This window comes from Chiloscyllium plagiosum, unplaced genomic scaffold (assembly GCF_037043375.1).
Source record: "Chiloscyllium plagiosum isolate Xiang-an unplaced genomic scaffold, Cpla_swu_hap1 HiC_scaffold_13, whole genome shotgun sequence".
NCBI classification, from domain to species: domain Eukaryota; kingdom Metazoa; phylum Chordata; class Chondrichthyes; order Orectolobiformes; family Hemiscylliidae; genus Chiloscyllium; species Chiloscyllium plagiosum.
In genome coordinates, this window is record NW_028270151.1 from 17,618,131 (window position 1) to 17,629,177 (window position 11,047).

The 11,047-nt window shown below is 41.5% G+C and overlaps 1 protein-coding gene across 16 annotated transcripts in view; it reads left to right on the plus strand.

Moving 5' to 3' along the window:
* mbnl1 (muscleblind-like splicing regulator 1) overlaps positions 1-11,047 on the plus strand; it is a 357,851-nt gene extending 346,804 nt beyond the window's left edge. For all 16 annotated transcript variants that reach the window (XM_087993344.1, XM_043702707.2, XM_043702710.2 and 13 more), the window contains one exon: positions 6,524-11,047. The gene's annotated coding sequence lies outside the window, so the exon portion shown is untranslated. The remainder of the gene's footprint in view (positions 1-6,523) is intronic.

The window sequence follows — 11,047 nt, forward strand, 5'->3', positions numbered from 1 at the left end:
TCCATACCTACCCTTTAAAGTGCTCTAAGAATCTTGTATATTTCAATGAGGTTGCCTCTCATTCTGCTGAATTTCAAAGAATACATTGGAATTTACTCAATCTCACCTCATAAGACAGTCCCTCCATACTTGGTATCAGCCCAGTGAACCTTCTCTGGACTGTCTCCGATGGCAGTAGATCTTTCCTTAGGTAAGGAAACTAAAACTGTTCCTAATATTCTAGCTGTGGTCAGATTAGTGCCTTGTAAAGACTGAGCAAACCCCCCCCCCTAATTTTATGCTCCATTCTATTTGAAATAAAGGCCTACATTGCCTTCCTGATTATCCCCTGAACTAACTTGCCAACATTTTTGTTATTCACAGAAAAGGCTCTGAAACCTTCTGCACTGTAGATTTGTGCAGTCTTTGTCCTTTTTAGGTGCCTCATTTTGGGAAAGCAAATCTTAGCAGGACTTACGCACTTAATGGGAGGTCCTGGCGAGCGTTGTTGAACAAAGAGACCTTGGAGCGCAGTTCATACCTCCTTTAAAGTAGAGTTGCAGGTAGATAGGATAGTGAAGAAGGCGTTTAGTATACGTATTTTTATTGGTCAGAGCATTGGGTATAGGATTCAGAAAGTCATGTTGTGGCTGTACAGGACATTGGTTAGGCCACTTTTGGAATACTGTGTGCAATTCTGGTCTCTCTCCTGTAGGAAGGATGTTGTGAAACTTGGCAGGGTTAGATTTACAAGGATGTTGCCAGGGTTGGAAGGCTTGAGCTGTAGGGAGAGGCTGAATAGGCTGGGGCTGTTTTCCCTGGAGCGCCAAAGGCTGAGTGGTGACCTTAAAGAGATTTATAAAATCATGAGGGGCATGGTGAGGATAAATAGACAAGGTCTTTTCCTTGGGTTGGGGGGAGTCCAGAACTAGAGGCCATAGGTTTAGTGTGAGAGGGGAAAGATATAAAAGGGACCTAAGGGGCAACTTTTTCACGCAGAGGGTGGTGCATGTCTAAAATGTGCTGCCAGAGGAAGCAATGGAGGCTGATACAAATACAACATTTAAAAAGCATCTGGATGGGTATATGAATAGGAAAGGTTGAGAGGGAAAAAGGGCCAAATGCTGGCAAATGAGACTAGCTTAATTTAGGATGTCTGGTTGGCATGGACGGTTGGACCAAAGGGTCTGTTTTCGTGCCGTACATCTCTACAACTAATATTTAGCTACTTTATTTTCCCTACCAAAGGATTCCCACATTCCTCACATTCCCAATTAACACACTGTAACCTCTCTAAGTTATTTCTGGGTTTTGGAATGTTCTGGATTGTTAGGGGAGCTTACATGGAATGGATTTATACACACAGAATCCGAACAGTGTGGCCCATCGAGTCTGCACCAATCTTCTGAATAGCATCCCACCCAGACCCCCATCCTATTCCCTTAATCCCAAATGTACCATGACTAATCCACCTAACATCCCTGGACAGCAAGGGGCAATTTAGCATGGCCAATCCACCTAACCTGCACATCTTTTGACTGTGGGGAGAAACCAGAGAACCTGGAGAAAACCCATGCAGACACGGGGAGAATGTGCAAACTCCACACAGACAGTCACCCGAGGCTGGGACCGGACCCAGGTCCCTGGCGCTGTGAGGCAGCAGTGCTAACCACTGAGCCACCCTCAAAAATAAAAGATTATGGGACGATCCAATACAGTTTTGGTGTCGGGACACTTTACTTCACACAAAGAGTGAGGAGAGTAGGTTACATGGTATTAATGTCACTGGAATAATAATACAGGGGCCCTGACTAAAGTTTGGGTGACATGGGTTCAAATCCCACCCTGGCAGCAGTTGGAATTGTCATTCAATTAATAATTCTGGTGTTAAAAGCTTTTCTAATGCTGATGATGATGAACCTGTTATTGATTGTTGCTAACAACCCATTGGGTTCATTCAGGCAAGGAATCCTGCCATCTTTACCTGATCTGACTTTCATGTGACCCTAAACCTACAGCGATGGGCTTGATGCATAAATGTTCTCTGAATTGGCCAAACAAGTCACTCAGTGCTGTCTAACCTTTAACAAAATCAAAAATAAGGATCGTGGACCTCAGTCTCCAAAAAAGCTACTGAGGCTGGAGGCTTATTAAAATTTCCCAATTGTGACTGATAAATGTTTGCTGGTGATGGGTATTGAGATCTATGGAAGTAGGCCTGCATTGACATACATAAATCAGAATTCACTTGAATACCAATTGAGTCTCCAGGTAGTCAAATTCCTGTTTCTCGGTATTCCTGTTTACTTACACAATCTAGACCTTCCTCCTGCTCACCAATTTCTCAGACCCCACCCCTGAATGTTACTATGGAAACTCCTGTACTTGTATATGGTGTTAGATATGATCCTCATGAATATACATCACACAAATTCACTCAAATCCTTGAGATTCCACAACATTTCTGTCTGAGATATATGGGATTCTTAAAGGGCTTGACAGGGGATATTTCCCCTTGTAAGATTTTCGGACTAGAGGGCACTGTCTCAGAATTAAGTGACACCTATTAAAGACTCTTCTCTCAGAGGGTTGTGAGTGTTTGGAACTCCTTGCCACAGAGAGCTGTGGGGCAGAGTGTTTGTGTGTGTTTAAGGCTGAGATAGACTCAGTAGGAGAATAAAGGATTATGGGGATACGGCAGGAAAGTGGTTGCGAGGTATGTCAGCCAACGTCTTATTGAATGGAAAAAGGACTGAATGTCCTACTGCTCTTCTGTTTCTTATGGTCTTGTGGTGTCTGTGATCTGCCATCTTGCAACCACAGTGCAGACTGGAAGGTTGAATTGCAGAGCCTGCTTTAATCAAAGTGGTTGAATTGTTTTTTGACCATCTCAGTCTGGGATCAGAATATCTCTCCTGTCTTTAAACAGTGTCTGATATTATTCATTTATTGGAAGTTCATGCATCTTTCATTTCACTTCAACCTCTTTGGCGTAATAGAAGCTTAGTTTTTAAAATTATAACTGGATTTGATCGGGTAGACGTAGGGAAGATATTTTTATTTCCCAGAATGTAGAATGGCTAACAGCACAGAAGGATACTGCTCCTCTGCAATTCAGCTAACATCTTTTCTCCGGTGTCTTCCCATAGCCCTGCACATTCTTCCTTTTCAGATAAGTTTAATTCCCTCTTGTATTCCTCATTTGAGCCTGCCTCCACTCTTTCTGGAAGCAATGTACTCCAGATCCTAACCTCTCACTGTGCCAAAAACCACTTGCTAATATCACCTTTGCTTCTTTGTTCTCAAATCTGTGATCTCTTGATCGTGATCCTTCAACTAAAGGGGAATGTGTCTCCTTGTCTTTGCTGTCTAAAGCCTAGATGGTTTTGATTATTACTCTCAACATTCTCTTCTCCAAGCACTGCTGCCTCACAGTGCCAGAGTTCGATTCCAGCCTCAGGCGACTGACTGTGTGGAGTTTGCACATTCTCGCCATGTCTGCGTGGGTTTCCTCCCACAGTCCAAAGAAGTACACGTTAGGTGGATTGGCAATGGGAAATTACCCATAACATCCAGGGATGTGCAGGCTAGGTGGGTTAGCCATGGGAAATGAGAGTTACAAGGAGAGGGTAGGGGGCTGAGTCTGGTAGGGTCACTGTTCAGAGGGTCGGTGTGGACTTGATGAGCTGAATGAACTGCTTTCACGCAGTAGGGAATTCCATAATTCTCTGCTAACTTCTTCAAACTTTGCTGATGTTCGTCAATGTTGAAGATGGGTAGATTAATCAGGGGTAAATTTAGGGGAATGGGTCTTGGTGGTGTACTCTTCGGAGGGTCAGTGTGAACTTGTTGAGCCAAATGGCCTGTTTCCACAATGTAGGGAATCTAATCTAGATGAGTGAGAGATCTCCAGTGGCTGTAAGGCTGGAGAAAGTCATGTGGATGGGATGGAGGGGGAGACACCGATGATAATGAGGCTCCAGAGGGACTTGAAGACCAGGATTTTAAAATTCAGGTGTTGCAGGACTGAGGGTGATTCAGGTTTCTTGCACCAATCATTGTCCAGTGATTGATGACGGCAAGGTGATGTCACAGAGGTTTGTGTTCAGCTTTAACCTTCTCCAAGATTGATCTTAACGCTGACTGAGTGAAACAAAGAAGGAATTTGCAGATAAATTACCTCATCCCTCCTCCAGCAAGCAGTCATTCATCTGCCTATTCATTAACAACCCACATAAGAGTCTCAATTCGATGACTCGTGAGCCAGGCTTTTGCTCTGGGGAAATGCCATGCAGGTAATCAGTGACCAGGTCACCTGCTGGGTTTAGCTAGTAAACAAAACCTAATTAATTACAGTAGAGTTCTGATGAAGGGTCACCGGACCCAAAATGTTAACTCTGCTTTGTCTTCATAGATGCTGCCAGACCTGCTAAGCTTTTGCAGCAACCTCTGTTTTTGTTTCTAATCACAATACATGACTGGTCATTACACTTACTGTATAATATGAGGAGAAAGTGAGGTCTGCAGATGCTGGAGATCAGAGATGGAAATGTGTTGCTGGAAAAGCGCAGCAGGTCAGGCAGCATCCAGGGAACAGGAGAATCGACGTTTCGGGCATTAGCCCTTCTTCAGGAATGAGGAAAGTTGGTCCAGCAGGCTAAGATAAAAGATAGGGAGGAGGGACTTGGGGGAGGGGCGTCGGAAATGTGATAGGTGGAAAGAGGTCAAGGTGAGGGTGATAGGTCAGACTGGGGTGGGGGCGGAGAGGTCGGGAAGAAGATTGCAGGTTAGGAAGGTGGTGCTGAATTTGATGGATTTGACTGAGACAGGCTGGGGGGAGGGGAAATGAGGAAACTGGTGAAATCCGAGTTCATCCCTTGTGGTTGGAGGGTTCCTAGCCGGAAGATGAGGCGTTCTTCCTCCAATCATCGTTTCGCTGTGGTCTGACGATGGAGGAGTCCAAAGACCTGCATATCCTTGGTGGAGTGGGAGGGGGAATTGAAATGTTGAGCTACAGGGTGGTTGGGTTGGTTGGTCCGGGTGTCCCAGAGGTGTTCTCTGAAACGCTCCGCAAGTAGGCGGCCTGTCTCCCCAATATAGAAGAGGCCACATCGGGTGCAAAGGATGCAATAGATGATATGTGTGGAGGTACAGGTGAATCTGTGGCGGATATGGAAGTTTCCTTTGGGGCCTTGGAGGGAGGTGAGGGGGGAGGTGTGGGCGCAAGTCTTGCACCTCCTGCGGTTGCAGGGCAAGGTGCCGGGAGTGGAGGTTGGGTTGGTGGGGGGTGTGGATCTGACGAGGGAGTCACGGAGGGAGTGGTCTTTACGGAATGCTGATAGGGCACGGAGGGAGTGGTCTTTACGGAACACGGAGGGAGTGGTCTTTACGGAATCAGCATACGGAATCAGAGTGTTGAGGATCCTTTGGGATCTTCTTCAGGAGCAGAATTGGCATTGTGGACCGAAATGGTTCATGATTCATCGCCACCTTGTCAAGGGTGACTATGGCTGGGTAATAAATGCCAGGCCGCTCCAGTATCTTGTAAAGGAATAAAAAAGAAAATAATATCGGGATTCAGATTAGACCAGGGCTGAAGGTACACAATAAGAGATTTTTTTTTCCCAGAAATAGGAAAGCTGAGCTGGGAAGCTGCTTCCCTTCCCAGGCTGGCTACTAACTAAAAAAATCCCAAATAATCTCCAAAGGTTAGGCTGACACTGAGCAATCATACACCAAGCAAGAGGGTAGGAAACAGCAGTTATCACAAGACTTTTGAGAAATCCATTGCTTCAAAAAAAATGTGACCGTCCTTTTAAAAAATAAAATTCAGATCTGTACAACAGTTCAAACTCAAGTCTGCAACACAACAGTGAGGTTGGGGCTCAGACTATCCATGGCGGTGATGTTTGGTTAGGGATTAATATTGACCAGGAAATCAGGCTTAACTAATTACCAATTAGCTTTATGACAATAATTTGCCTGAAGGCATAATTGTGCCAAGAGGAGCAAAGGTTATAGGGAGAAAGCGGGAAAATGGGGTTGAGAAACTTATCAGCCACGATTGAATGGCAGAGCAGACTTGATGGGCCAAATGGCCTAATTTCTGCTCCCATGGTCTTAAGTATACTTAAATGTATTTAAATATAATTTATCCGTGTCTAAGAAAGAAATTAAGGGAAGAAAACCCTCAGAACTACAGATGCTGGAAATCAAAAACAAAAATAGAAATTGCTGGAGAAACTTAGCAGGTCTGACAACATCTGTGGAGAGAAAGCAGAGTTAATGCTTCGAGCCCAGTCATTCTTCGTTAGAATAAATGAAGATATGCTTTCCATCCAGGGGTTGCCTTGATTGTCAATGAGGAAATTTGGGAAGATTTTCCCAGTCTTGTGCCTCAGTGATTATCAGGAGAAATCCATGGAGAAGGGCCTCAGCCTCTCAACCAGGCCAAATCTGGCTGACCTCATGGCCCAGGGAAACGTCTTCCAAGTTAAAGCCAGACAGGAACTAATCTGCCGCCTCCTTTCTCTTCTCTCTTTAGATCAGCGTGAAGAGATGACAGTGTGCTGGAACACCATTACGGGGCAAGGGTCAACAGCCATTCTGTAAATAATACCATCTTCTACCCAACCCTTCCCTCACTCCCTCAGCCGGAAGCCTTTCCACCTTTTGCATGCTAACGAATTGGAAGTATGGTTCTCCGGAAGGAAGTGTCGAAAAGATCACCGCACACTGAGACTTGCGTACCCTGTATATTCCACCAAGAGTAAAGCTGAGGGAAAGTAATCTACTGTTCAGCGTGCAACGTCATCTGCCTTTACTCAGTACTGTGTTATGCATAGGATCCGAGATATATGCATAAATGACTCCCCCATTTCCTTCACTCGTCTTGTCTCTCTTTCTCCCTCCAAATCTACCCCCTCCACCCTTCTTCTCAGTGGAAAGGTAAACTTGTTCACTTTAGTATGCAGTATGTACTGGTACGCCTACGAACCATGCAGATCATTTTGATGTTAGGTTTAAATGGTTTTCCTTCAAGTTTACAAAAAAAAGGAGAAAATAAGAAAAAAAAAACCACAAATGGTGCACCTTGTATTTAAAAAAAGTAATATTCTACCATTTTCATCAAGAGTTAGTTGTGCATGCACAGTGTTCTGTGTTGAGGTTATATTCTAGTGGAATGTGAGAAAGATTTAAAGGGGCAATGGACAGCGATGAATGTGCTGGGCAAAACCTAACACTTCTGTTTAAAGCGGATTGTGGCTTTAAATAATGTGTCATAAGTGTCTTGGGGGGGGGTACACGTTAGGTGCCATACAAGACTGTACATCTAACCTTAAAGTATTATTTTTACAGTGTTAAAGAAGTTATCTGATTCCAAATGTTTCAAACTTGCTAAAGCTCAGTAAAATTGGACAGTGCCACAGACTTTATTACCGTATATGCCAAAGCTGTCTCCAAAATGGCATCTTGACTCCAGAGCAAATAGAATAGCACACAGTCAATAAGATTAGAATTTTGTTTTGTAAAGAATGAGAAATCTTGCAGACTGATGTTCCACTGAGACTTATTATTAATATCTATCATATTAATACCTACCATATTAATCAACATAAGTGAAAATTAATCTCATAACCACACATGGCCACAATGGATTCTCATTGATGCCATTTGGTCTCACAGATTGGCAACAAGTCAACTCTTGGGAGAAAGAAACCTCTTTGCATTAATTGCCAAGCAAAGTGCCATGTTTCAGGGATTTGGAAAGGCGAGTCATGTTTGTGCAGTTTTAATTTGCCCCAGTTTCTTTATTTTATCCTCTGTCCAAGAAAACAGAACCAAAAGTCAATAAAGACTATAAAAAAAACTCGACGGAGATGGAAACTCGTTTTATGCTGAATGTCTCACTGCAGTCACACATGTACATAAACAGGTGAACTAAAGAAAAGTGACTCTAAGCTAGATACCGAACAAAGCACTGTCATTAAGATGCATGTTAAAACCAAAATATTAATGAAAATCAAGGTATTTGTTAAAAGTAGCACCAGGGTGGGATATGTATCTGGGTGAATTTTATATGTGATTTTTTTCAAATTATTGCATTTAGCCTTAGAAAGCCTTCAAGAAATAAAAAAACAAAAAAAAAACAAAAAAAAGATTATTAGTTGTGTACTTTTAATGGGTTCATCCAAAGGAATTCCTTATTTTTATTTTCCCGATAGGAATATTTTCTCTTTTTCTTTTCTGCAGCTTGTTAAAGAGGTAGTTCAGCAACAGGTGGATCAACTGCTGTAGTGGGGCCAGGTTACTAACGGTATCCTCATCACAATGGAAGAAGTGAAGGTTCAATTTTAGAACCTGTCCATACTTCCAGACTCACTGCAAGAGTTTTGTTTTCAGTTAAAGTTTGAAAGGTGCAGTGGTAGTTTTAAAAGGGGCGGTTGCATTGATTTTATTGATTGTACTGTACATCTATTAAAGCCTTAGATTATATATTACGGGTTGAAACCCATTTTAAATGTTACTTCAAACCTGTTAAGAACACATAGCTGATAGATTTCAATTTTTATTCAAGTTACTTAACATGCTAAAACGTTGCTGACTTTTTCCTCCTTTGTTTAAATTTGTAGTTTCTTACATATGTTAAGATTAGAATCATCTTTATTTTTTATTCTGTTAAAATGTCGGATATTGTTTTCATATTTTAGTTGGTAGGATTTTTTTTCTGTTTATCAGAATTCACTGTTTAAAAATTTCCAGATGTTTATGATGATAAAGATATTCCCCTCTGTTCTCCTTCATAACATACGCATAACTTTGAATTAAGTGTAGTGTCGTTTAATTATTCATATTAGCATAACGACTTAAAGATTGATTTATATTGTACTGACTCGTGATTACAAGCATCAGTCACCGTTACTTCAGTCTTGTTTGCATTCAGAGAACAATGACCTTTTGTACGGAAATCTTACAATGATATGTTTCATTGTGTAGTATGAAGTTAAGTTGTTGCTATGGCAACAATCCTGGCAGACAATTGTGTAATATTTTAATGATTTACTTTGTTTGTAATTAGTCATTACAGAAATCTCTAGTTCCTAGATATTAGAACTGAAAATTATTTTCTACTGTAACCATTTGAGGATAGTAAGATATTGTTTTCTGAGTATACTTTGATCTCCTCGTCTGAATATCCAAACCTTCTTTAAATAGAAGCTGCATAATCAATAGATCAAGGGATTTTTTAATGTCATGAATTCAAATATTAATCAAAGCTTACTTATAAGAAAAGAGAATTAATCTGAGTTGTGTGTGCAAACACTTGAGGGTTGATTATGCTGCAGTTTTAGAGAAAAAAAAGTGATCGGGCTACGGGAAGAACGTTGACTTTTTGCACTTCTGTACATAGTCAAGAGAGGGAAACCTGTAAAATAGTAAGATCTTATTTTGAATAAAAAAAAATGTCTATAATAACAAGGAATTTTGTTAAGGTAATTAAAACGACAGGCTGAACAAAAATTTAAAAATTTAAAAAAAAGCTTGCAAAAATATAAAAAAAACTGATAATGGGCACAGAGTAAGCACCTCATAACCCTCTACCCCCAAACCCTTGACTTCCCAACCCCAACCCCACCCCCCCCAAAAAAAGGCAAAATATTGCTTTGCTTTAATGTGAACAGCTTGTAGTTTGCCAGGATTTTTTTTGGCTGGAATGATAGACATCCCGCTGAGATCTCTGGGTAAGGGTGATGCCCAATTTTAACCCAGTTCTGCCCATTGTGGAATAGGTGGGATTGAAGTGCAGTAGGTGGTCTTAACCTGCCCAACCCCTGCTTTGTATTTGACATCAAGTGTCTGATGGGGCTGCGGGGAGGACAGAGAGGAATGGACACATGCAGTTTCATTGCACCCAATCCCATAGTGATTCCCACCAGGGCCAGATCGGGTTAAAATTTTACCTCCCTGGCAATGCCACCCCGCCCTTTCCTCCTCTGCTCATGACTGACAAAACGTTGAACAGGTTCAAAGCCCGGCTACAGATCATTAGGACCAGGGCAGGCACATCAATTACCAAGGTTCATACCATCGGAAAACAAAATTATTTTCACATCACTATACAACAACAAAAAAAAGTTAAAACTGTTTTAAAAAAAAACGTACTGCATGTTTAGAAGCTTTTGTAAAAAAAAAGAGAAATGAAAGGAAAAAATGTATTTTAGACTTTAACAGAACAGGTTCTGTAAACTGAATTTGATGGTGTATTTCTCACGGAAGATAAAAATGCATACATACGTATATAAATATATCAATATATATTAAACTGGCTCCACACTTTCATTCAAATAATTAAGAAACAACAACGTCAGTTTAATCACGGACAGGTCAACCAAACAGCAGGTGCCCACATGATTTTACTGCTCTTGCAATTCCTGTTCCTTTTTGCAGTTGAGTGTACGCCTTTCAAAATGATTCAAAGCACTTTTTTTTAAATTTTGCTGTTTGAACAACAACAGAATACTATTTGTAATCGGAGGCACTTAGAAGCGACCAGTTAAAACTTGTGCCCAGTTTTTAAGGTCAATCAGTTTTCGATAGAGAATGATTCCCTCTTCTGAAAAGAGAGGTGGGGAAAGGTCCTTGGCAGGGTAGAGGAGGAGTGAGCACTGTGGGTGGGGAAGAGGAAATGCGAACACAAATTCAGTTTTAAACTCCACTCTTTTCACTGCACCACTTCACCACTCGCCTCGCCTCCGCTTCCCCCACCCAAAATTGAATTTCCTTTTGTTCAGATGAAACAACCACTCAGATGTTGAGAGGGATTGTGTCCAATTTGCGAGGCTGTAGCTACAACTGCTAAAAGGACAGAGGCTTGGTTTTACTATTGTGTAATCACAGACTTTTTATTTTGTTTTCCTGCTTGTAGTTGGCAAGATAATGTACTCTGTCCTTGGCTGCCAATTGTTTTTTCTGGCTTATTTTATTATTACTGCTATAACTTTGATTCTTGCTGTATGGAATTAAAAAAAAAACAAATAAAGATGAAATTGACCAAAAAAAAGCAAAA